Genomic DNA, 17,408 nt, shown 5'->3' on the forward strand with positions numbered 1-17,408 from the left:
TAACTACTGGTTCATAAATGAATACGTTTGAAAATGGAATGCATCAACAGAACGGTGTTGGCAGTATAAAAATATCTAAGCACCTTGTATTCCCAGGTGGTCTCCCATCCAAGTACTAACCAGGCCCAACACTGCTTAGCTTCCAAGATCAGATGAGATTGGGCGTATCCAGTGTGGTGTGGCTGTAGATGAGCTTTGTGGTTTCTGTTAGAACTTTTCTACTTCTAACTACTGGTTCATAAATGAATACATTTGAAAATGGAATGCATCAACAGAACGGTGTTGGCGGTATAAAAATATCTACAGCACCTTGTATTCCCAGGTGGTCTCCCATCCAAGCACTAACCAAGCCCAACACTGCTTAGCTTCCAAGATCAGATGAGATTGGGCGTATCCAGTGTGGTGTGGCTGTAGATGAGCTTTGTGGTTTCTGTTAGAACTTTTCTACTTCTAACTACTGGTTCATAAATGAATACGTTTGAAAATGGAATGCATCAACAGAACGGTGTTGGTAGTATAAAAATATCTACAGCACCTAGTATTCCCAGGTGGTCTCCCATCCAAGTACTAACCAGGCCCAACTCTGCTTAGCTTCCAAGATCAGATGAGATTGGGCGTATCCAGTGTGGCTTGGCTGTAGATGAGATTTATGTTTTCTGTTAGAACTTTTCTACTTCTAACTACTGGTTCATAAATGAATACGTTTGAAAATGGAATGCATCAACAGAACGGTGTTGGTAGTATAAAAATATCTACAGCACCTTGTATTCCCAGGTGGTCTCCCATCCAAGTACTAACCAGGCCCAACACTGCTTAGCTTCCAAGATCAGATGAGATTAGGCGTATCCAGTGTGGTGTGGCTGTAGATGAATTTTCTGGTTTCTGTTAGAACTTTTCTACTTCTAACTACTTGTTCATAAATGAATACGTTTGAAAATGGAATGCATCAACAGAACGGTGTTGGCAGTATAAAATTATCTACAGCACCTTGTATTCCCAGGTGGTCTCCCATCCAAGTACTAACCAGGCCCAACACTGTTTAGCTTCCAAGATCAGATGAGATTGGGCGTATCCAGTGTGGTGTGGCTGTAGATGAACTTTGTGGTTTCTGTTATAACTTTTCTACTTCTAACTACTGGTTCATAAATGAATACGTTTTAAAATGGAATGCATCAACAGAACGGTGTTGGCAGTATAAAATTATCTACAGCACCTTGTATTCCCAGGTGGTCTCCCATCCAAGTACTAATCAGGCCCAACACTGCTTAGCTTCCAAGATGAGATGAGATTGGGCATATCCAGTGTGGTGTGGCTGTAGAAGAGCTTTATGGTTTCTGTTAGTACTTTTCTACTTCTAACTACTGGTTCATAAATGAATACGTTTGAAAATGGAATGCATCAACAGAACGATGTTGGTAGTATAAAAATATCTACAGCACCTTGTATTCCCAGGTGGTCTCCCATCCAAGTACTAACCAGGCCCAACACTGCTTCGCTTCCAAGATCAGATGAGATTGGGCGTATCCAGTGTAGTGGGGCTGTAGATGAGCTTTATGGTTTCTGTTAGAACTTTTCTACTTCTAACTACTGTTTCATAAATGAATACGTTTGAAAATGGAATGCATCAACAGAACGGTGTTGGTAGTATAAAAATATCTACAGCACCTTGTATTCCCAGGTTGTCTCCCATCTAAGTACTAACCAGGCCCAACACTGCTTAGCTTCCAAGATCAGATGAGATTGGGCGTATCCAGTGTGGTGTGGCTGTAGATGAGCTTTGTGGATTCTGTTAGAACTTTTCTACTTCTAACTACTGGTTCATAAATGAATACGTTTGAAAATGGAATGCATCAACAGAACTGTGTTGGCAGTATAAAAATATCTACAGCACCTTGTATTCCCAGGTGGTCTCCCATCCAAGTACTAACCAGGCCCAACACTGCTTAGCTTCCAAGATCAGATGAGATTGGGCGTATCCAGTGTGGTGTTGCTGTAGATGAACTTTCTGGTTTCTGTTAGAACTTTTCTACTTCTAACTACTGGTTCATAAATGAATATGTTTGAAAATGGAATGCATCAACAGAACGGTGTTGGCAGTATAAAAATATCTACAGCACCTTGTATTCCCAGGTGGTCTCCCATCCAAGTACTAACCAGGCCCAACACTGCTTAGCTTCCAAGATCAGATGAGATTGGGCGTATCCAGTGTGGTGTGGCTGTAGATGAGCTTTGTGGTTTCTGTTAGAACTTTTCTACTTCTAACTACTGGTTCATAAATGAATACGTTTGAAAATGGAATGCATCAACAGAACGGTGTTGGCAGTATAAAAATATCTACAGCACCTTGTATTCCCAGGTGTTCTCCCATCCAAGTACTAACCAGGCCCAACACTGCTTAGCTTCCAAGATCAGATGAGATTGGGCGTATCCAGTGTGGTGTGGCTGTAGATGAGCTTTGTGGTTTCTGTTTGAACTTTTCTACTTCTAGCTACTGGTTCATAAATGAATACATTTGAAAATGGAATGCATCAACAGAACGGTGTTGGCAGTATAAAAATATCTACAGCACATTGTATTCCCAGGTGGTCTCCCATCCAAGTACTAACCAGGCCCAACACTGCTTAGCTTCCAAGATCAGATGAGATTGGGCGTACCCAGTGTGGTGTGGCTGTAGATGAGCTTTGTGGTTTCTGTTAGAACTTTTCTACTTCTAACTACTGGTTCATAAATGAAAACGTTTGAAAATGGAATGCATCAACAGACCTGTGTTGGCAGTATAAAAATATCTACAGCACCTTGTATTCCCAGGTGGTCTCCCATCCAAGTACTAACCAGGCCCAAAACTGCTTAGCTTCCAAGATCAGATGAGATTGGGCGTATCCAGTGTGGTGTGGCTGTAGATGAGCTTAGTGGTTTCTGTTAGAACTTTTCTACTTCTAACTACTGGTTCATAAATTAATACGTTTTAAAATGGAATGCATCAACAGAACGGTGTTGGCAGTATAAAAATAGCTACAGCACCTTGTATTCCCAGGTGGTCTCCCATCCAAGTACTAGCCAGGCCCAACACTGCTTAGCTTCCAAGATCAGATGAGATTGGGCGTATCCAGTGTGGTGTGGCTGTAGATGAGCTTTGCGGTTTCTGTTAGAACTTTTCTACTTCTAACTACTGGTTCATAAATGAATACGTTTGAAAATGGAATGCATCAACAGAACGGTGTTGGCAGTATAAAAATAGCTACAGCACCTTGTATTCCCAGGTGGTCTCCCATCCAAGTACTAACCAGCACCAACACTGCTTAGCTTCCAAGATCAGATGAGATTGGGCGTATCCAGGGTGGTGTGGCTGTAGATGAGCTTTGTGGTTTCTGTTAGAACGTTTCTACTTCTAACTACTGGTTCATAAATGAATACGTTTGAAAAAGGAATGCATCAACAGAACGGTGTTGGTAGTATAAAAATATCTACAGCACCTTGTATTCCCAGGTGGTCTCCCATCCAAGTACTAACCAGGCCCAACACTGCTTAGCTTCCAAGATCAGATGAGATTGGGCGTATCCAGTGTGGCTTGGCTCTAGATGAGCTTTATGGTTTCTGTTAGAACTTTTCTACTTCTAACTACTGGTTCATAAATGAATACGTTTGAAAATGGAATGCATCAACAGAACGGTGTTGGTAGTATAAAAATATCTACAGCACCTTGTATTCCCAGGTGGTCTCCCATCCAAGTACTAACCAGGCCCAACACTGCTTAGCTTCCAAGATCAGATGAGATTGGGCGTATCCAGTGTGGTGTGGCTGTAGATGAACTTTCTGGTTTCTGTTAGAACTTTTCTACTTCTAACTACTGGTTCATAAATGAATACATTTTAAAATGGAATGCATCAACAGAATGGTGTTGGCAGTATAAAAATATCTACAGCACCTTGTATTCCCAGGTGGTCTCCCATCCAAGTACTAACCAGGCCCAACACTGCTTAGCTTCCAAGATCAGATGAGATTGGGCATATCCAGTGTGGTGTGGCTGTAGAAGAGCTTTATGGTTTCTGTTAGTACTTTTCTACTTCTAACTACTGGTTCATAAATGAATACATTTTAAAATGGAATGCATCAACAGAACGGTGTTGGTAGTATAAAAATATCTACAGCACCTTGTATTCCCAGGTGGTCTCCCATCCAAGTACTAACCAGGCCCAACACTGCTTAGCTTCCAAGATCAGATGAGATTGGGCGTATCTAGTGTGGTGTGGCTGTAGATGAGCTTTATGGTTTCTGTTAGAACTTTTCTACTTCTAACTACTGTTTCATAAATGAATACGTTTGAAAATGGAATGCATCAACAGAACGGTGTTGGTAGTATAAAAATATCTACAGCACCTTGTATTCCCAGGTGGTCTCCCATCCAAGTACTAACCAGGCCCAACACTGCTTAGCTTCCAAGATCAGATGAGATTGGGCGTATCCAGTGTGGTGTGGCTGTAGATGAGCTTTGTGGTTTCTGTTAGAACTTTTCTACTTCTAACTACTGGTTCATAAATGAATACGTTTGAAAATGGAATGCATCAACAGAACGGTGTTTGCAGTATAAAAATATCTACAGCACCTTGTATTCCCAGGTGGTCTCCCATCCAAGTACTAACCATGCCCAACACTGCTTAGCTTCCAAGATCAGATGAGATTGGGCGTATCCAGTGTGGTGTGGCTGTAGATGAGCTTTGTGGTTTCTGTTAGAAATTTTCTACTTCTAACTACTGGTTCATAAATGAATACGTTTGAAAATGGAATGCATCAACAGAACGGTGTTGGCAGTATAAAAATATCTAAGCACCTTGTATTCCCAGGTGGTCTCCCATCCAAGTACTAACCAGGCCCAACACTGCTTAGCTTCCAAGATCAGATGAGATTGGGCGTATCCAGTGTGGTGTGGCTGTAGATGAGCTTTGTGGTTTCTGTTAGAACTTTTCTACTTCTAACTACTGGTTCATAAATGAATACATTTGAAAATGGAATGCATCAACAGAACGGTGTTGGCGGTATAAAAATATCTACAGCACCTTGTATTCCCAGGTGGTCTCCCATCCAAGCACTAACCAGGCCCAACACTGCTTAGCTTCCAAGATCAGATGAGATTGGGCGTATCCAGTGTGGTGTGGCTGTAGATGAGCTTTGTGGTTTCTGTTAGAACTTTTCTACTTCTAACTACTGGTTCATAAATGAATACGTTTGAAAAAGGAATGCATCAACAGAACGGTGTTGGTAGTATAAAAATATCTACAGCACCTTGTATTCCCAGGTGGTCTCCCATCCAAGTACTAACCAGGCCCAACACTGCTTAGCTTCCAAGATCAGATGAGATTGGGCGTATCCAGTGTGGCTTGGCTCTAGATGAGCTTTATGGTTTCTGTTAGAACTTTTCTACTTCTAACTACTGGTTCATAAATGAATACGTTTGAAAATGGAATGCATCAACAGAACGGTGTTGGTAGTATAAAAATATCTACAGCACCTTGTATTCCCAGGTGGTCTCCCATCCAAGTACTAACCAGGCCCAACACTGCTTAGCTTCCAAGATCAGATGAGATTGGGCGTATCCAGTGTGGTGTGGCTGTAGATGAACTTTCTGGTTTCTGTTAGAACTTTTCTACTTCTAACTACTGGTTCATAAATGAATACATTTTAAAATGGAATGCATCAACAGAATGGTGTTGGCAGTATAAAAATATCTACAGCACCTTGTATTCCCAGGTGGTCTCCCATCCAAGTACTAACCAGGCCCAACACTGCTTAGCTTCCAAGATCAGATGAGATTGGGCATATCCAGTGTGGTGTGGCTGTAGAAGAGCTTTATGGTTTCTGTTAGTACTTTTCTACTTCTAACTACTGGTTCATAAATGAATACATTTGAAAATGGAAAGCATCAACAGAACGGTGTTAGTAGTATAAAAATATCTACAGCACCTTGTATTCCCAGGTGGTCTCCCATCCAAGTACTAACCAGGCCCAACACTGCTTAGTTTCCAAGATCAGATGAGATTGGGCGTATCTAGTGTAGTGTGGCTGTAGATGAGCTTTATGGTTTCTGTTAGAACTTTTCTACTTCTAACTACTGTTTCATAAATGAATACGTTTGAAAATGGAATGCATCAACAGAACGGTGTTGGTAGTATAAAAATATCTACAGCACCTTATATTCCCAGGTGGTCTCCCATCCAAGTACTAACCAGGCCCAACACTGCTTAGCTTCCAAGATCAGATGAGATTGGGCGTATCCAGTGTGGTGTGGCTGTAGATGAGCTTTGTGGTTTCTGTTAGAAATTTTCTACTTCTAACTACTGGTTCATAAATGATACGTTTGAAAATGGAATGCATCAACAGAACGGTGTTGGCAGTATAAAAATATCTAAGCACCTTGTATTCCCAGGTGGTCTCCCATCCAAGTACTAACCAGGCCCAACACTGCTTAGCTTCCAAGATCAGATGAGATTGGGCGTATCCAGTGTGGTGTGGCTGTAGATGAGCTTTGTGGTTTCTGTTAGAACTTTTCTACTTCTAACTACTGGTTCATAAATGAATACGTTTGAAAATGGAATGCATCAACAGAACGGTGTTGGCAGTATAAAAATATCTACAGCACCTTGTATTCCCAAGTGGTCTCCTATCCAAGTACTAACCAGGCCCAACACTGCTTAGCTTTCAAGATCAGATGAGATTGGGCGTATCCAGTGTGGTGTGGCTGTAGATGAGCTTTGTGGTTTCTGTTAGAACTTTTCTACTTCTAACTACTGGTTCATAAATGAATATGTTTGAAAATGGAATGCATCAACAGAACGGTGTTGGTAGTATAAAAATATCTACAGCACCTTGTATTCCCAGGTGGTCTCCCATCCAAGTACTAACCAGGCCCAACACTGCTTAGCTTCCAAGATCAGATGAGATTGGGCATATCCAGTATGGTGTGGCTGTAGATGAGCTTTATGGTTTCTGTTAGAACTTTTCTACTTCTAACTACTGGTTCATAAATGAATACGTTTGAAAATGGAATGCATCAACAGAACGGTGTTGGTAGTATAAAAATATCTACAGCACCTTGTATTCCCAGGTGGTCTCCCATCCAAGTACTAACCAGGCCCAACACTGCTTAGCTTCCTAGATCAGATGAGATTGGGCGTATCCAGTGTGGTGTGGCTGTAGATGAGCTTTGTGGTTTCTGTTTGAACTTTTCTACTTCTAACTACTGGTTCATAAATGAATACATTTGAAAATTGAATGCATCAACAGAACGGTGTTGGCAGTATAAAAATATCTACAGCACCTTGTATTCCCAGGTGGTCTCCCATCCAAGTACTAACCAGGCCCAACACTGCTTAGCTTCCAAGATCAGATGAGATTGGGCGTATCCAGTGTGGTGTTGCTATAGATGAACTTTCTGGTTTCTGTTAGAACTTTTCTACTTCTAACTACTGGTTCATAAATGAATACGTTTTAAAATGGAATGCATCAACAGAACGGTGTTGGCAGTATAAAAATATCTACAACACCTTGTATTCCCAGGTGGTCTCCCATCCAAGTACTAACCAGGCCCAACACTGTTTAGCTTCCAAGATCAGATGAGATTGGGCGTATCCAGTGTGGTGTGGCTGTAGATGAACTTTGTGGTTTCTGTTATAACTTTTCTACTTCTAACTACTGGTTCATAAATGAATACGTTTTAAAATGGAATGCATCAACAGAACGGTGTTGGCAGTATAAAATTATCTACAGCAACTTGTATTCCCAGGTGGTCTCCCATCCAAGTACTAATCAGGGCCAACACTGCTTAGCTTCCAAGATGAGATGAGATTGGGCATATCCAGTGTGGTGTGGCTGTAGAAGAGCTTTATGGTTTCTGTTAGTACTTTTCTACTTCTAACTACTGGTTCATAAATGAATACGTTTGAAAATGGAATGCATCAACAGAACGATGTTGGTAGTATAAAAATATCTACAGCACCTTGTATTCCCAGGTGGTCTCCCATCCAAGTACTAACCAGGCCCAACACTGCTTAGCTTCCAAGATCAGATGAGATTGGGCGTATCCAGTGTAGTGTGGCTGTAGATGAGCTTTATGGTTTCTGTTAGAACTTTTCTACTTCTAACTACTGTTTCATAAATGAATACGTTTGAAAATGGAATGCATCAACAGAATGGTGTTGGTAGTATAAAAATATCTACAGCACCTTGTATTCCCAGGTGGTCTCCCATCCAAGTACTAACCAGGCCCAACACTGCTTAGCTTCCAAGATCAGATGAGATTGGGCGTATCCAGTGTGGTGTGGCTGTAGATGAGCTTTGTGGATTCTGTTAGAACTTTTCTACTTCTAACTACTGGTTCATAAATGAATACGTTTGAAAATGGAATGCATCAACAGAACAGTGTTGGCAGTATAAAAATATCTACAGCACCTTGTATTCCCAGGTGGTCTCCCATCCAAGTACTAACCAGGCCCAACACTGCTTAGCTTCCAAGATCAGATGAGATTGGGCGTATCCAGTGTGGTGTTGCTGTAGATGAATTTTCTGGTTTCTGTTAGAACTTTTCTACTTCTAACTACTGGTTCGTAAATGAATATGTTTGAAAATGGAATGCATCAACAGAACGGTGTTGGCAGTATAAAAATATCTACAGCACCTTGTATTCCCAGGTGGTCTCCCATCCAAGTACTAACCAGGCCCAACACTGCTTAGCTTCCAAGATCAGATGAGATTGGGCGTATCCAGTGTGGTGTGGCTGTAGATGAGCTTTGTGGTTTCTGTTAGAACTTTTCTACTTCTAACTACTGGTTCATAAATGAATACGTTTGAAAATGGAATGCATCAACAGAACGGTGTTGGCAGTATAAAAATATCTACAGCACCTTGTATTCCCAGGTGTTCTCCCATCCAAGTACTAACCAGGCCCAACACTGCTTAGCTTCCAAGATCAGATGAGATTGGGCGTATCCAGTGTGGTGTGGCTGTAGATGAGCTTTGTGGTTTCTGTTTGAACTTTTCTACTTCTAACTACTGGTTCATAAATGAATACATTTGAAAATGGAATGCATCAACAGAACGGTGTTGGCAGTATAAAAATATCTACAGCACCTTGTATTCCCAGGTGGTCTCCCATCCAAGTACTAACCAGGCCCAACACTGCTTAGTTTCCAAGATCAGATGAGATTGGGCGTATCCAGTGTGGTGTGGCTGTAGATGAGCTTTGTGGTTTCTGTTAGAACTTTTCTACTTCTAACTACTGGTTCATAAATGAATACGTTTGAAAATGGAATGCATCAACAGAACGGTGTTGGCGGTATAAAAATATCTACAGCACCTTGTATTCCCAGGTGGTCTCCCATCCAAGTACTAACCAGGCCCAACACTGCTTAGCTTCCAAGATCAGATGAGATTGGGCATATCCAGTGTGGTGTGGCTGTAGATGAGCTTTATGGTTTCTGTTAGAACTTTTCTACTTCTAACTACTGGTTCATAAATGAATACGTTTGAAAATGGAATGCATCAACAGAACGGTGTTGGTAGTATAAAAATATCTACAGCACCTTGTATTCCCAGGTGGTCTCCCATCCAAGTACTAACCAGGCCCAACACTGCTTAGCTTCCAAGATCAGATGAGATTGGGCGTATCCAGTGTGGCTTGGCTCTAGATGAGCTTTATGGTTTCTGTTAGAACTTTTCTACTTCTAACTACTGGTTCATAAATGAATATGTTTGAAAATGGAATGCATCAACAGAACGGTGTTGGTAGTATAAAAATATCTACAGCACCTTGTATTCCCAGGTGGTCTCCCATCCAAGTACTAACCAGGCCCAACACTGCTTAGCTTCCAAGATCAGATGAGATTGGGCGTATCCAGTGTGGTGTGGCTGTAGATGAACTTTCTGGTTTCTGTTAGAACTTTTCTACTTCTAACTACTGGTTCATAAATGAATACATTTGAAAATGGAATGCATCAACAGAACGGTGTTGGTAGTATAAAAATATCTACAGCACCTTGTATTCCCAGGTGGTCTCCCATCCAAGTACTAACCAGGCCCAACACTGCTTAGCTTCCAAGATTAGATGAGATTGGGCGTATCCAGTGTGCTGTGGCTGTAGATGAGCTTTGTTGTTTCTGTTAGAACTTTTCTACTTCTAACTACTGGTTCATAAATGAATACGTTTGAAAATGGAATGCATCAACAGAACTGTTTTGGTAGTATAAAAATATCTACAGCACCTTGTATTCCCAGGTGGTCTCCCATCCAAGTACTAACCAGGCCCAACACTGCTTAGCTTCCAAGATGAGATGAGATTGGGCGTATCCAGTGTGGTGTGGCTGAAGATGAATTTTCTGGTTTTTGTTAGAACTTTTCTACTTCTAACTACTTGTTCATAAATGAATACGTTTGAAAATGGAATGCATCAACAGAACGGTGTTGGCAGTATAAAATTATCTACAGCACCTTGTATTCCCAGGTGGTCTCCCATCCAAGTACTAACCAGGCCCAACACTGTTTAGCTTCCAAGATCAGATGAGATTGGGCGTATCCAGTGTGGTGTGGCTGTAGATGAACTTTGTGGTTTCTGTTATAACTTTTCTACTTCTAACTACTGGTTCATAAATGAATACGTTTTAAAATGGAATGCATCAACAGAACGGTGTTGGCAGTATAAAATTATCTACAGCAACTTGTATTCCCAGGTGGTCTCCCATCCAAGTACTAATCAGGGCCAACACTGCTTAGCTTCCAAGATGAGATGAGATTGGGCATATCCAGTGTGGTGTGGCTGTAGAAGAGCTTTATGGTTTCTGTTAGTACTTTTCTACTTCTAACTACTGGTTCATAAATGAATACGTTTGAAAATGGAATGCATCAACAGAACGATGTTGGTAGTATAAAAATATCTACAGCACCTTGTATTCCCAGGTGGTCTCCCATCCAAGTACTAACCAGGCCCAACACTGCTTAGCTTCCAAGATCAGATGAGATTGGGCGTATCCAGTGTAGTGTGGCTGTAGATGAGCTTTATGGTTTCTGTTAGAACTTTTCTACTTCTAACTACTGTTTCATAAATGAATACGTTTGAAAATGGAATGCATCAACAGAATGGTGTTGGTAGTATAAAAATATCTACAGCACCTTGTATTCCCAGGTGGTCTCCCATCCAAGTACTAACCAGGCCCAACACTGCTTAGCTTCCAAGATCAGATGAGATTGGGCGTATCCAGTGTGGTGTGGCTGTAGATGAGCTTTGTGGATTCTGTTAGAACTTTTCTACTTCTAACTACTGGTTCATAAATGAATACGTTTGAAAATGGAATGCATCAACAGAACAGTGTTGGCAGTATAAAAATATCTACAGCACCTTGTATTCCCAGGTGGTCTCCCATCCAAGTACTAACCAGGCCCAACACTGCTTAGCTTCCAAGATCAGATGAGATTGGGCGTATCCAGTGTGGTGTTGCTGTAGATGAATTTTCTGGTTTCTGTTAGAACTTTTCTACTTCTAACTACTGGTTCGTAAATGAATATGTTTGAAAATGGAATGCATCAACAGAACGGTGTTGGCAGTATAAAAATATCTACAGCACCTTGTATTCCCAGGTGGTCTCCCATCCAAGTACTAACCAGGCCCAACACTGCTTAGCTTCCAAGATCAGATGAGATTGGGCGTATCCAGTGTGGTGTGGCTGTAGATGAGCTTTGTGGTTTCTGTTAGAACTTTTCTACTTCTAACTACTGGTTCATAAATGAATACGTTTGAAAATGGAATGCATCAACAGAACGGTGTTGGCAGTATAAAAATATCTACAGCACCTTGTATTCCCAGGTGTTCTCCCATCCAAGTACTAACCAGGCCCAACACTGCTTAGCTTCCAAGATCAGATGAGATTGGGCGTATCCAGTGTGGTGTGGCTGTAGATGAGCTTTGTGGTTTCTGTTTGAACTTTTCTACTTCTAACTACTGGTTCATAAATGAATACATTTGAAAATGGAATGCATCAACAGAACGGTGTTGGCAGTATAAAAATATCTACAGCACCTTGTATTCCCAGGTGGTCTCCCATCCAAGTACTAACCAGGCCCAACACTGCTTAGTTTCCAAGATCAGATGAGATTGGGCGTATCCAGTGTGGTGTGGCTGTAGATGAGCTTTGTGGTTTCTGTTAGAACTTTTCTACTTCTAACTACTGGTTCATAAATGAACACGTTTGAAAATGGAATGCATCAACAGAACGGTGTTGGTAGTATAAAAATATCTACAGCACCTTGTATTCCCAGGTGGTCTCCCATCCAAGTACTAACCAGGCCCAACACTGCTTAGCTTCCAAGATCAGATGAGATTGGGCGTATCCAGTGTGGCTTGGCTCTAGATGAGCTTTATGGTTTCTGTTAGAACTTTTCTACTTCTAACTACTGGTTCATAAATGAATATGTTTGAAAATGGAATGCATCAACAGAACGGTGTTGGTAGTATAAAAATATCTACAGCACCTTGTATTCCCAGGTGGTCTCCCATCCAAGTACTAACCAGGCCCAACACTGCTTAGCTTCCAAGATCAGATGAGATTGGGCGTATCCAGTATGGTGTGGCTGTAGATGAACTTTCTGGTTTCTGTTAGAACTTTTCTACTTCTAACTACTGGTTCATAAATGAATACATTTGAAAATGGAATGCATCAACAGAACGGTGTTGGTAGTATAAAAATATCTACAGCACCTTGTATTCCCAGGTGGTCTCCCATCCAAGTACTAACCAGGCCCAACACTGCTTAGCTTCCAAGATCAGATGAGATTGGGCGTATCTAGTGTGGTGTGGCTGCAGATGAGCTTTATGGTTTCTGTTAGAACTTTTCTACTTCTAACTACTGTTTCATAAATGAATACGTTTGAAAATGGAATGCATCAACAGAACGGTGTTGGTAGTATAAAAATATCTACAGCACCTTGTATTCCCAGGTGGTCTCCCATCCAAGTACTAACCAGGCCCAACACTGCTTAGCTTCCAAGATCAGATGAGATTGGGCGTATCCAGTGTGGTGTGGCTGTAGATGAGCTTTGTGGTTTCTGTTAGAACTTTTCTACTTCTAACTACTGGTTCATAAATGAATACGTTTGAAAATGGAATGCATCAACAGAACGGTGTTTGCAGTATAAAAATATCTACAGCACCTTGTATTCCCAGGTGGTCTCCCATCCAAGTACTAACCATGCCCAACACTGCTTAGCTTCTAAGATCAGATGAGATTTGGCGTATCCAGTGTGGTGTGGCTGTAGATGAGCTTTGTGGTTTCTGTTAGAAATTTTCTACTTCTAACTACTGGTTCATAAATGAATACGTTTGAAAATGGAATGCATCAACAGAACGGTGTTGGCAGTATAAAAATATCTAAGCACCTTGTATTCCCAGGTGGTCTCCCATCCAAGTACTAACCAGGCCCAACACTGCTTAGCTTCCAAGATCAGATGAGATTGGGCGTATCCAGTGTGGTGTGGCTGTAGATGAGCTTTGTGGTTTCTGTTAGAACTTTTCTACTTCTAACTACTGGTTCATAAATGAATACGTTTGAAAATGGAATGCATCAACAGAACGGTGTTGGCAGTATAAAAATATCTACAGCACCTTGTATTCCCAAGTGGTCTCCCATCCAAGTACTAACCAGGCCCAACACTGCTTAGCTTCCAAGATCAGATGAGATTGGGCGTATCCAGTGTGGTGTGGCTGTAGATGAGCTTTGCGGTTTCTGTTAGAACTTTTCTACTTCTAACTACTGGTTCATAAATGAATACGTTTGAAAATGGAATGCATCAACAGAACGGTGTTGGTAGTATAAAAATATCTACAGCACCTTGTATTCCCAGGTGTTCTCCCATCCAAGTACTAACCAGGCCCAACACTGCTTAGCTTCCAAGATCAGATGAGATTGGGCGTATCCAGTGTGGTGTGGCTGTAGATGAGCTTTGTGGTTTCTGTTTGAACTTTTCTACTTCTAACTACTGGTTCATAAATGAATACATTTGAAAATGGAATGCATCAACAGAACGGTGTTGGCAGTATAAAAATATCTACAGCACCTTGTATTCCCAGGTGGTCTCCCATCCAAGTACTAACCAGGCCCAACACTGCTTAGTTTCCAAGATCAGATGAGATTGGGCGTATCCAGTGTGGTGTGGCTGTAGATGAGCTTTGTGGTTTCTGTTAGAACTTTTCTACTTCTAACTACTGGTTCATAAATGAATACATTTGAAAATGGAATGCATCAACAGAACGGTGTTGGTAGTATAAAAATATCTACAGCACCTTGTATTCCCAGGTGGTCTCCCATCCAAGTACTAACCAGGCCCAACACTGCTTAGCTTCCAAGATTAGATGAGATTGGGCGTATCCAGTGTGCTGTGGCTGTAGATGAGCTTTGTTGTTTCTGTTAGAACTTTTCTACTTCTAACTACTGTTTCATAAATGAATACGTTTGAAAATGGAATGCATCAACAGAATGGTGTTGGTAGTATAAAAATATCTACAGCACCTTGTATTCCCAGGTGGTCTCCCATCCAAGTACTAACCAGGCCCAACACTGCTTAGCTTCCAAGATCAGATGAGATTGGGCGTATCCAGTGTGGTGTGGCTGTAGATGAGCTTTGTGGATTCTGTTAGAACTTTTCTACTTCTAACTACTGGTTCATAAATGAATACGTTTGAAAATGGAATGCATCAACAGAACAGTGTTGGCAGTATAAAAATATCTACAGCACCTTGTATTCCCAGGTGGTCTCCCATCCAAGTACTAACCAGGCCCAACACTGCTTAGCTTCCAAGATCAGATGAGATTGGGCGTATCCAGTGTGGCTTGGCTCTAGATGAGCTTTATGGTTTCTGTTAGAACTTTTCTACTTCTAACTACAGGTTCATAAATGAAAACGTTTAAAAATGGAATGCATCAACAGACCGGTGTTGGCAGTATAAAAATATCTACAGCACCTTGTATTCACAGGTGGTCTCCCATCCAAGTACTAACTAGGCCAAACACTGCTTAGCTTCCAAGATCAGATGAGATTGGGCGTATCCAGTGTGGCTTGGCTCTAGATGAGCTTTATGGTTTCTGTTAGAAATTTTCTACTTCTAACTACTGGTTCATAAATGAATCCGTTTGAAAATGGAATGCATCAACAGAACGGTGTTGGCAGTATAAAAATATCTACAGCACCTTGTATTCCCAGGTGGTCTCCCATCCAAGTACTAACCTGGCCCAACACTGCTTAGCTTCCAAGATCAGATGAGATTGGGCGTATCCAGTGTGGTGTGGCTGTAGATGAGCTTTGTGGTTTCTGTTAGAACTTTTCTACTTCTAACTACTGGTTCATAAATGAATACGTTTGAAAATGGAATGCATCAACAGAACGGTGTTTGCAGTATAAAAATATCTACAGCACCTTGTATTCCCAGGTGGTCTCCCATCCAAGTACTAACCATGCCCAACACTGCTTAGCTTCTAAGATCAGATGAGATTTGGCGTATCCAGTGTGGTGTGGCTGTAGATGAGCTTTGTGTTTTCTGTTAGAAATTTTCTACTTCTAACTACTGGTTCATAAATGAATACGTTTGAAAATGGAATGCATCAACAGAACGGTGTTGGCAGTATAAAAATATCTAAGCACCTTGTATTCCCAGGTGGTCTCCCATCCAAGTACTAACCAGGCCCAACACTGCTTAGCTTCCAAGATCAGATGAGATTGGGCGTATCCAGTGTGGTGTGGCTGTAGATGAGCTTTGTGGTTTCTGTTAGAACTTTTCTACTTCTAACTACTGGTTCATAAATGAATACGTTTGAAAATGGAATGCATCAACAGAACGGTGTTGGCAGTATAAAAATATCTACAGCACCTTGTATTCCCAAGTGGTCTCCCATCCAAGTACTAACCAGGGCCAACACTGCTTAGCTTCCAAGATCAGATGAGATTGGGCGTATCCAGTGTGGTGTGGCTGTAGATGAGCTTTATGGTTTCTGTTAGAACTTTTCTACTTCTAACTACTGGTTCATAAATGAATACGTTTGAAAATGGAATGCATCAACAGAACGGTGTTGGTAGTATAAAAATATCTACAGCACCTTGTATTCCCAGGTGGTCTCCCATCCAAGTACTAACCAGGCCCAACACTGCTTAGCTTCCTAGATCAGATGAGATTGGGCGTATCCAGTGTGGTGTGGCTGTAGATGAGCTTTGTGGTTTCTGTTTGAACTTTTCTACTTCTAACTACTGGTTCATAAATGAATACATTTGAAAATTGAATGCATCAACAGAACGGTGTTGGCAGTATAAAAATATCTACAGCACCTTGTATTCCCAGGTGGTCTCCCATCCAAGTACTAACCAGGCCCAACACTGCTTAGCTTCCAAGATCAGATGAGAGTGGGCGTATCCAGTGTGGTGTGGCTGTAGATGAGCTTTGTGGTTTCTGTTAGAACTTTTCTACTTCTAACTACTGGTTCATAAATGAATACGTTTGAAAATGGAATGCATCAACAGAACGGTGTTGGCAGTATAAAAATATCTTCAGCACCTTGTATTCCCAGGTGGTCTCCCATCCAAGTACTAACCAGGCCCAACACTGCTTAGTTTCCCAAATCAGATGAGATTGGGCGTATCCAGTGTGGTGTGGCTGTAGATGAACTTTCTGGTTTCTGTTAGAACTTTTCTACTTCTAACTACTGGTTCATAAATGAATACATTTGAAAATTGAATGCATCAACAGAACGGTGTTGGCAGTATAAAAATATCTACAGCACCTTGTATTCCTAGGTGGTCTCCCATCCAAGTACTAACCAGGCCCAACACTGCTTAGCTTCCAAGATCAGATGAGATTGGGCGTATCCAGTGTGGTGTGGCTGTAGATGAGCTTTGTGGTTTCTGTTAGAACTTTTCTACTTCTAACTACTGGTTCATAAATGAAAACGTTTGAAAATGGAATGCATCAACAGACCGGTGTTGGCAGTATAAAAATATCTACAGCACCTTGTATTCCCAGGTGGTCTCCCATCCAAGTACTAACCAGGCCCAACACTGCTTAGCTTCCAAGATCAGATGAGATTGGGCGTATCCAGTGTGGTGTGGCTGTAGATGAGCTTTGTGGTTTCTGTTAGAACTTTTCTACTTCTAACTACTGGTTCATAAATGAAAACGTTTGAAAATGGAATGCATCAACAGAACGGTGTTGGCAGTATAAAAATATCTACAGCACCTTGTATTCCCAGGTGGTCTCCCATCCAAGTACTAACCAGGCCCAACACTGCTTAGCTTCCAAGATTAGATGAGATTGGGCGTATCCAGTGTGGTGTGGCTGTAGATGAGCTTTGTTGTTTCTGTTAGAACTTTTCTACTTCTAACTACTGGTT

At 41.4% G+C, this 17,408-nt stretch overlaps 62 non-coding genes and 15 pseudogenes across 62 annotated transcripts; all 77 read right to left on the reverse strand.

The window, feature by feature from the left end:
• Nucleotides 1-72: 72 nt before the first annotated feature.
• Nucleotides 73-190, reverse strand: LOC134888204 (5S ribosomal RNA; annotated as a pseudogene).
• Nucleotides 191-297: 107 nt separating this feature from the next.
• Nucleotides 298-416, reverse strand: LOC135068787 (5S ribosomal RNA). Its single transcript, XR_010254979.1, has one exon. It is a non-coding gene; the product is annotated as a 5S ribosomal RNA (ribosomal RNA).
• A 107-nt stretch (nt 417-523) lies between these two features.
• Nucleotides 524-642, reverse strand: LOC135060855 (5S ribosomal RNA). The gene has a single exon (XR_010247249.1). It is a non-coding gene; the product is annotated as a 5S ribosomal RNA (ribosomal RNA).
• A 107-nt stretch (nt 643-749) lies between these two features.
• On the reverse strand, nt 750-868 carry LOC135060509 (5S ribosomal RNA). The gene has a single exon (XR_010246902.1). It is a non-coding gene; the product is annotated as a 5S ribosomal RNA (ribosomal RNA).
• A 107-nt stretch (nt 869-975) lies between these two features.
• On the reverse strand, nt 976-1,094 carry LOC134902069 (5S ribosomal RNA). The gene has a single exon (XR_010175545.1). It is a non-coding gene; the product is annotated as a 5S ribosomal RNA (ribosomal RNA).
• A 107-nt stretch (nt 1,095-1,201) lies between these two features.
• LOC134891896 (5S ribosomal RNA) lies at nt 1,202-1,320 on the reverse strand (annotated as a pseudogene).
• Nucleotides 1,321-1,427: 107 nt separating this feature from the next.
• LOC134885265 (5S ribosomal RNA) lies at nt 1,428-1,546 on the reverse strand. The gene has a single exon (XR_010169382.1). It is a non-coding gene; the product is annotated as a 5S ribosomal RNA (ribosomal RNA).
• A 107-nt stretch (nt 1,547-1,653) lies between these two features.
• Nucleotides 1,654-1,772, reverse strand: LOC134884566 (5S ribosomal RNA). The gene has a single exon (XR_010168710.1). It is a non-coding gene; the product is annotated as a 5S ribosomal RNA (ribosomal RNA).
• Nucleotides 1,773-1,879: 107 nt separating this feature from the next.
• On the reverse strand, nt 1,880-1,998 carry LOC135060056 (5S ribosomal RNA). The gene has a single exon (XR_010246447.1). It is a non-coding gene; the product is annotated as a 5S ribosomal RNA (ribosomal RNA).
• Nucleotides 1,999-2,105: 107 nt separating this feature from the next.
• On the reverse strand, nt 2,106-2,224 carry LOC134898653 (5S ribosomal RNA). The gene has a single exon (XR_010172345.1). It is a non-coding gene; the product is annotated as a 5S ribosomal RNA (ribosomal RNA).
• A 107-nt stretch (nt 2,225-2,331) lies between these two features.
• Nucleotides 2,332-2,450, reverse strand: LOC135068209 (5S ribosomal RNA). The gene has a single exon (XR_010254414.1). It is a non-coding gene; the product is annotated as a 5S ribosomal RNA (ribosomal RNA).
• A 107-nt stretch (nt 2,451-2,557) lies between these two features.
• LOC135070430 (5S ribosomal RNA) lies at nt 2,558-2,676 on the reverse strand. Its single transcript, XR_010256596.1, has one exon. It is a non-coding gene; the product is annotated as a 5S ribosomal RNA (ribosomal RNA).
• Nucleotides 2,677-2,783: 107 nt separating this feature from the next.
• LOC135065516 (5S ribosomal RNA) lies at nt 2,784-2,902 on the reverse strand. Its single transcript, XR_010251796.1, has one exon. It is a non-coding gene; the product is annotated as a 5S ribosomal RNA (ribosomal RNA).
• A 107-nt stretch (nt 2,903-3,009) lies between these two features.
• On the reverse strand, nt 3,010-3,128 carry LOC135062402 (5S ribosomal RNA). Its single transcript, XR_010248752.1, has one exon. It is a non-coding gene; the product is annotated as a 5S ribosomal RNA (ribosomal RNA).
• Nucleotides 3,129-3,235: 107 nt separating this feature from the next.
• Nucleotides 3,236-3,354, reverse strand: LOC134893573 (5S ribosomal RNA; annotated as a pseudogene).
• A 107-nt stretch (nt 3,355-3,461) lies between these two features.
• LOC135068478 (5S ribosomal RNA) lies at nt 3,462-3,580 on the reverse strand. Its single transcript, XR_010254678.1, has one exon. It is a non-coding gene; the product is annotated as a 5S ribosomal RNA (ribosomal RNA).
• Nucleotides 3,581-3,687: 107 nt separating this feature from the next.
• Nucleotides 3,688-3,806, reverse strand: LOC134898654 (5S ribosomal RNA). The gene has a single exon (XR_010172346.1). It is a non-coding gene; the product is annotated as a 5S ribosomal RNA (ribosomal RNA).
• A 107-nt stretch (nt 3,807-3,913) lies between these two features.
• Nucleotides 3,914-4,032, reverse strand: LOC135064509 (5S ribosomal RNA). The gene has a single exon (XR_010250819.1). It is a non-coding gene; the product is annotated as a 5S ribosomal RNA (ribosomal RNA).
• A 107-nt stretch (nt 4,033-4,139) lies between these two features.
• Nucleotides 4,140-4,258, reverse strand: LOC135063090 (5S ribosomal RNA). Its single transcript, XR_010249429.1, has one exon. It is a non-coding gene; the product is annotated as a 5S ribosomal RNA (ribosomal RNA).
• A 107-nt stretch (nt 4,259-4,365) lies between these two features.
• On the reverse strand, nt 4,366-4,484 carry LOC134898656 (5S ribosomal RNA). Its single transcript, XR_010172348.1, has one exon. It is a non-coding gene; the product is annotated as a 5S ribosomal RNA (ribosomal RNA).
• A 107-nt stretch (nt 4,485-4,591) lies between these two features.
• Nucleotides 4,592-4,710, reverse strand: LOC135065225 (5S ribosomal RNA). The gene has a single exon (XR_010251511.1). It is a non-coding gene; the product is annotated as a 5S ribosomal RNA (ribosomal RNA).
• Nucleotides 4,711-4,817: 107 nt separating this feature from the next.
• On the reverse strand, nt 4,818-4,935 carry LOC134888205 (5S ribosomal RNA; annotated as a pseudogene).
• A 107-nt stretch (nt 4,936-5,042) lies between these two features.
• Nucleotides 5,043-5,161, reverse strand: LOC135065310 (5S ribosomal RNA). Its single transcript, XR_010251593.1, has one exon. It is a non-coding gene; the product is annotated as a 5S ribosomal RNA (ribosomal RNA).
• A 107-nt stretch (nt 5,162-5,268) lies between these two features.
• Nucleotides 5,269-5,387, reverse strand: LOC135068479 (5S ribosomal RNA). The gene has a single exon (XR_010254679.1). It is a non-coding gene; the product is annotated as a 5S ribosomal RNA (ribosomal RNA).
• Nucleotides 5,388-5,494: 107 nt separating this feature from the next.
• Nucleotides 5,495-5,613, reverse strand: LOC134898657 (5S ribosomal RNA). The gene has a single exon (XR_010172349.1). It is a non-coding gene; the product is annotated as a 5S ribosomal RNA (ribosomal RNA).
• A 107-nt stretch (nt 5,614-5,720) lies between these two features.
• Nucleotides 5,721-5,839, reverse strand: LOC135064510 (5S ribosomal RNA). Its single transcript, XR_010250820.1, has one exon. It is a non-coding gene; the product is annotated as a 5S ribosomal RNA (ribosomal RNA).
• Nucleotides 5,840-5,946: 107 nt separating this feature from the next.
• Nucleotides 5,947-6,065, reverse strand: LOC134889329 (5S ribosomal RNA; annotated as a pseudogene).
• Nucleotides 6,066-6,172: 107 nt separating this feature from the next.
• Nucleotides 6,173-6,291, reverse strand: LOC135058481 (5S ribosomal RNA). Its single transcript, XR_010244909.1, has one exon. It is a non-coding gene; the product is annotated as a 5S ribosomal RNA (ribosomal RNA).
• Nucleotides 6,292-6,397: 106 nt separating this feature from the next.
• LOC134888206 (5S ribosomal RNA) lies at nt 6,398-6,515 on the reverse strand (annotated as a pseudogene).
• Nucleotides 6,516-6,622: 107 nt separating this feature from the next.
• LOC134884988 (5S ribosomal RNA) lies at nt 6,623-6,741 on the reverse strand. The gene has a single exon (XR_010169117.1). It is a non-coding gene; the product is annotated as a 5S ribosomal RNA (ribosomal RNA).
• Nucleotides 6,742-6,848: 107 nt separating this feature from the next.
• LOC135064235 (5S ribosomal RNA) lies at nt 6,849-6,967 on the reverse strand. Its single transcript, XR_010250546.1, has one exon. It is a non-coding gene; the product is annotated as a 5S ribosomal RNA (ribosomal RNA).
• A 107-nt stretch (nt 6,968-7,074) lies between these two features.
• Nucleotides 7,075-7,193, reverse strand: LOC135065466 (5S ribosomal RNA). The gene has a single exon (XR_010251748.1). It is a non-coding gene; the product is annotated as a 5S ribosomal RNA (ribosomal RNA).
• Nucleotides 7,194-7,300: 107 nt separating this feature from the next.
• Nucleotides 7,301-7,419, reverse strand: LOC135063250 (5S ribosomal RNA). Its single transcript, XR_010249584.1, has one exon. It is a non-coding gene; the product is annotated as a 5S ribosomal RNA (ribosomal RNA).
• A 107-nt stretch (nt 7,420-7,526) lies between these two features.
• Nucleotides 7,527-7,645, reverse strand: LOC135063181 (5S ribosomal RNA). Its single transcript, XR_010249518.1, has one exon. It is a non-coding gene; the product is annotated as a 5S ribosomal RNA (ribosomal RNA).
• A 107-nt stretch (nt 7,646-7,752) lies between these two features.
• On the reverse strand, nt 7,753-7,871 carry LOC134895903 (5S ribosomal RNA; annotated as a pseudogene).
• A 107-nt stretch (nt 7,872-7,978) lies between these two features.
• On the reverse strand, nt 7,979-8,097 carry LOC135060742 (5S ribosomal RNA). The gene has a single exon (XR_010247133.1). It is a non-coding gene; the product is annotated as a 5S ribosomal RNA (ribosomal RNA).
• A 107-nt stretch (nt 8,098-8,204) lies between these two features.
• LOC134898658 (5S ribosomal RNA) lies at nt 8,205-8,323 on the reverse strand. The gene has a single exon (XR_010172350.1). It is a non-coding gene; the product is annotated as a 5S ribosomal RNA (ribosomal RNA).
• Nucleotides 8,324-8,430: 107 nt separating this feature from the next.
• LOC135060057 (5S ribosomal RNA) lies at nt 8,431-8,549 on the reverse strand. Its single transcript, XR_010246448.1, has one exon. It is a non-coding gene; the product is annotated as a 5S ribosomal RNA (ribosomal RNA).
• A 107-nt stretch (nt 8,550-8,656) lies between these two features.
• On the reverse strand, nt 8,657-8,775 carry LOC134898659 (5S ribosomal RNA). Its single transcript, XR_010172351.1, has one exon. It is a non-coding gene; the product is annotated as a 5S ribosomal RNA (ribosomal RNA).
• Nucleotides 8,776-8,882: 107 nt separating this feature from the next.
• On the reverse strand, nt 8,883-9,001 carry LOC135068210 (5S ribosomal RNA). The gene has a single exon (XR_010254415.1). It is a non-coding gene; the product is annotated as a 5S ribosomal RNA (ribosomal RNA).
• Nucleotides 9,002-9,108: 107 nt separating this feature from the next.
• Nucleotides 9,109-9,227, reverse strand: LOC135064871 (5S ribosomal RNA). Its single transcript, XR_010251168.1, has one exon. It is a non-coding gene; the product is annotated as a 5S ribosomal RNA (ribosomal RNA).
• Nucleotides 9,228-9,334: 107 nt separating this feature from the next.
• On the reverse strand, nt 9,335-9,453 carry LOC135059120 (5S ribosomal RNA). The gene has a single exon (XR_010245536.1). It is a non-coding gene; the product is annotated as a 5S ribosomal RNA (ribosomal RNA).
• Nucleotides 9,454-9,560: 107 nt separating this feature from the next.
• On the reverse strand, nt 9,561-9,679 carry LOC135068480 (5S ribosomal RNA). The gene has a single exon (XR_010254680.1). It is a non-coding gene; the product is annotated as a 5S ribosomal RNA (ribosomal RNA).
• A 107-nt stretch (nt 9,680-9,786) lies between these two features.
• Nucleotides 9,787-9,905, reverse strand: LOC134898660 (5S ribosomal RNA). Its single transcript, XR_010172352.1, has one exon. It is a non-coding gene; the product is annotated as a 5S ribosomal RNA (ribosomal RNA).
• A 107-nt stretch (nt 9,906-10,012) lies between these two features.
• Nucleotides 10,013-10,131, reverse strand: LOC134888777 (5S ribosomal RNA; annotated as a pseudogene).
• Nucleotides 10,132-10,238: 107 nt separating this feature from the next.
• LOC134889926 (5S ribosomal RNA) lies at nt 10,239-10,357 on the reverse strand (annotated as a pseudogene).
• Nucleotides 10,358-10,464: 107 nt separating this feature from the next.
• Nucleotides 10,465-10,583, reverse strand: LOC134902070 (5S ribosomal RNA). Its single transcript, XR_010175546.1, has one exon. It is a non-coding gene; the product is annotated as a 5S ribosomal RNA (ribosomal RNA).
• A 107-nt stretch (nt 10,584-10,690) lies between these two features.
• Nucleotides 10,691-10,809, reverse strand: LOC134895904 (5S ribosomal RNA; annotated as a pseudogene).
• A 107-nt stretch (nt 10,810-10,916) lies between these two features.
• On the reverse strand, nt 10,917-11,035 carry LOC135060744 (5S ribosomal RNA). Its single transcript, XR_010247134.1, has one exon. It is a non-coding gene; the product is annotated as a 5S ribosomal RNA (ribosomal RNA).
• Nucleotides 11,036-11,142: 107 nt separating this feature from the next.
• Nucleotides 11,143-11,261, reverse strand: LOC134898663 (5S ribosomal RNA). Its single transcript, XR_010172354.1, has one exon. It is a non-coding gene; the product is annotated as a 5S ribosomal RNA (ribosomal RNA).
• Nucleotides 11,262-11,368: 107 nt separating this feature from the next.
• LOC135060058 (5S ribosomal RNA) lies at nt 11,369-11,487 on the reverse strand. Its single transcript, XR_010246449.1, has one exon. It is a non-coding gene; the product is annotated as a 5S ribosomal RNA (ribosomal RNA).
• Nucleotides 11,488-11,594: 107 nt separating this feature from the next.
• On the reverse strand, nt 11,595-11,713 carry LOC134898664 (5S ribosomal RNA). Its single transcript, XR_010172355.1, has one exon. It is a non-coding gene; the product is annotated as a 5S ribosomal RNA (ribosomal RNA).
• Nucleotides 11,714-11,820: 107 nt separating this feature from the next.
• Nucleotides 11,821-11,939, reverse strand: LOC135068211 (5S ribosomal RNA). Its single transcript, XR_010254416.1, has one exon. It is a non-coding gene; the product is annotated as a 5S ribosomal RNA (ribosomal RNA).
• A 107-nt stretch (nt 11,940-12,046) lies between these two features.
• Nucleotides 12,047-12,165, reverse strand: LOC135064872 (5S ribosomal RNA). The gene has a single exon (XR_010251169.1). It is a non-coding gene; the product is annotated as a 5S ribosomal RNA (ribosomal RNA).
• Nucleotides 12,166-12,272: 107 nt separating this feature from the next.
• Nucleotides 12,273-12,391, reverse strand: LOC135068482 (5S ribosomal RNA). Its single transcript, XR_010254682.1, has one exon. It is a non-coding gene; the product is annotated as a 5S ribosomal RNA (ribosomal RNA).
• Nucleotides 12,392-12,498: 107 nt separating this feature from the next.
• Nucleotides 12,499-12,617, reverse strand: LOC135059368 (5S ribosomal RNA). Its single transcript, XR_010245773.1, has one exon. It is a non-coding gene; the product is annotated as a 5S ribosomal RNA (ribosomal RNA).
• Nucleotides 12,618-12,724: 107 nt separating this feature from the next.
• On the reverse strand, nt 12,725-12,843 carry LOC135067319 (5S ribosomal RNA). Its single transcript, XR_010253538.1, has one exon. It is a non-coding gene; the product is annotated as a 5S ribosomal RNA (ribosomal RNA).
• Nucleotides 12,844-12,950: 107 nt separating this feature from the next.
• LOC134898665 (5S ribosomal RNA) lies at nt 12,951-13,069 on the reverse strand. Its single transcript, XR_010172356.1, has one exon. It is a non-coding gene; the product is annotated as a 5S ribosomal RNA (ribosomal RNA).
• Nucleotides 13,070-13,176: 107 nt separating this feature from the next.
• LOC134886860 (5S ribosomal RNA) lies at nt 13,177-13,295 on the reverse strand. Its single transcript, XR_010170937.1, has one exon. It is a non-coding gene; the product is annotated as a 5S ribosomal RNA (ribosomal RNA).
• A 107-nt stretch (nt 13,296-13,402) lies between these two features.
• LOC134888207 (5S ribosomal RNA) lies at nt 13,403-13,520 on the reverse strand (annotated as a pseudogene).
• Nucleotides 13,521-13,627: 107 nt separating this feature from the next.
• LOC134901216 (5S ribosomal RNA) lies at nt 13,628-13,746 on the reverse strand. The gene has a single exon (XR_010174707.1). It is a non-coding gene; the product is annotated as a 5S ribosomal RNA (ribosomal RNA).
• Nucleotides 13,747-13,853: 107 nt separating this feature from the next.
• LOC135068212 (5S ribosomal RNA) lies at nt 13,854-13,972 on the reverse strand. Its single transcript, XR_010254417.1, has one exon. It is a non-coding gene; the product is annotated as a 5S ribosomal RNA (ribosomal RNA).
• A 107-nt stretch (nt 13,973-14,079) lies between these two features.
• On the reverse strand, nt 14,080-14,198 carry LOC135064873 (5S ribosomal RNA). Its single transcript, XR_010251170.1, has one exon. It is a non-coding gene; the product is annotated as a 5S ribosomal RNA (ribosomal RNA).
• A 107-nt stretch (nt 14,199-14,305) lies between these two features.
• On the reverse strand, nt 14,306-14,424 carry LOC134888778 (5S ribosomal RNA; annotated as a pseudogene).
• Nucleotides 14,425-14,531: 107 nt separating this feature from the next.
• On the reverse strand, nt 14,532-14,650 carry LOC134898666 (5S ribosomal RNA). Its single transcript, XR_010172357.1, has one exon. It is a non-coding gene; the product is annotated as a 5S ribosomal RNA (ribosomal RNA).
• A 107-nt stretch (nt 14,651-14,757) lies between these two features.
• Nucleotides 14,758-14,876, reverse strand: LOC135068484 (5S ribosomal RNA). The gene has a single exon (XR_010254683.1). It is a non-coding gene; the product is annotated as a 5S ribosomal RNA (ribosomal RNA).
• Nucleotides 14,877-14,983: 107 nt separating this feature from the next.
• On the reverse strand, nt 14,984-15,102 carry LOC134892567 (5S ribosomal RNA; annotated as a pseudogene).
• Nucleotides 15,103-15,209: 107 nt separating this feature from the next.
• Nucleotides 15,210-15,328, reverse strand: LOC135058742 (5S ribosomal RNA). Its single transcript, XR_010245165.1, has one exon. It is a non-coding gene; the product is annotated as a 5S ribosomal RNA (ribosomal RNA).
• Nucleotides 15,329-15,435: 107 nt separating this feature from the next.
• LOC134886861 (5S ribosomal RNA) lies at nt 15,436-15,554 on the reverse strand. The gene has a single exon (XR_010170938.1). It is a non-coding gene; the product is annotated as a 5S ribosomal RNA (ribosomal RNA).
• Nucleotides 15,555-15,661: 107 nt separating this feature from the next.
• On the reverse strand, nt 15,662-15,779 carry LOC134888209 (5S ribosomal RNA; annotated as a pseudogene).
• Nucleotides 15,780-15,886: 107 nt separating this feature from the next.
• On the reverse strand, nt 15,887-16,005 carry LOC135065761 (5S ribosomal RNA). The gene has a single exon (XR_010252033.1). It is a non-coding gene; the product is annotated as a 5S ribosomal RNA (ribosomal RNA).
• Nucleotides 16,006-16,112: 107 nt separating this feature from the next.
• On the reverse strand, nt 16,113-16,231 carry LOC135065467 (5S ribosomal RNA). Its single transcript, XR_010251749.1, has one exon. It is a non-coding gene; the product is annotated as a 5S ribosomal RNA (ribosomal RNA).
• Nucleotides 16,232-16,338: 107 nt separating this feature from the next.
• Nucleotides 16,339-16,457, reverse strand: LOC135067694 (5S ribosomal RNA). The gene has a single exon (XR_010253905.1). It is a non-coding gene; the product is annotated as a 5S ribosomal RNA (ribosomal RNA).
• A 107-nt stretch (nt 16,458-16,564) lies between these two features.
• Nucleotides 16,565-16,683, reverse strand: LOC134894420 (5S ribosomal RNA; annotated as a pseudogene).
• A 107-nt stretch (nt 16,684-16,790) lies between these two features.
• LOC135060455 (5S ribosomal RNA) lies at nt 16,791-16,909 on the reverse strand. Its single transcript, XR_010246849.1, has one exon. It is a non-coding gene; the product is annotated as a 5S ribosomal RNA (ribosomal RNA).
• Nucleotides 16,910-17,016: 107 nt separating this feature from the next.
• Nucleotides 17,017-17,135, reverse strand: LOC134898667 (5S ribosomal RNA). The gene has a single exon (XR_010172358.1). It is a non-coding gene; the product is annotated as a 5S ribosomal RNA (ribosomal RNA).
• A 107-nt stretch (nt 17,136-17,242) lies between these two features.
• On the reverse strand, nt 17,243-17,361 carry LOC135066441 (5S ribosomal RNA). The gene has a single exon (XR_010252689.1). It is a non-coding gene; the product is annotated as a 5S ribosomal RNA (ribosomal RNA).
• Between the last annotated feature and the right edge of the window lie 47 nt (nt 17,362-17,408).

This window comes from Pseudophryne corroboree, chromosome 3, assembly GCF_028390025.1.
Source record: "Pseudophryne corroboree isolate aPseCor3 chromosome 3, aPseCor3.hap2, whole genome shotgun sequence".
NCBI lineage: Eukaryota > Metazoa > Chordata > Amphibia > Anura > Myobatrachidae > Pseudophryne > Pseudophryne corroboree.